Raw genomic sequence first — 317 nt, 5'->3', positions numbered from 1 at the left:
CTGGTCCATCTCATATATTAACTATGGAACCACCGCGACTTTTATCAGATTTAAGTGTGACTTGACCACGACGATCACCATATTAATATACTCAATGACATAGATCAAATATGGATGAGTGACATGGAAATTTCATGCAATGTGATCTCAAACATGTCTATTTCCAACTGGTCATTCTTTATTCTTTAGTGAGATCAATCCAAAGTCTTTCATTTGCAACACAATTGTTACAATGTACAATTTCTAAAATGAAATAACAAATCATCAACTTTATTATGCATAAAAACTGTATATAATATCCAAAACAAAACATAAAA

Source organism: Lupinus angustifolius, chromosome LG03 (genome assembly GCF_001865875.1).
Source record: "Lupinus angustifolius cultivar Tanjil chromosome LG03, LupAngTanjil_v1.0, whole genome shotgun sequence".
Lineage (NCBI taxonomy): Eukaryota > Viridiplantae > Streptophyta > Magnoliopsida > Fabales > Fabaceae > Lupinus > Lupinus angustifolius.
This window is presented reverse-complemented; position numbering follows the sequence as displayed.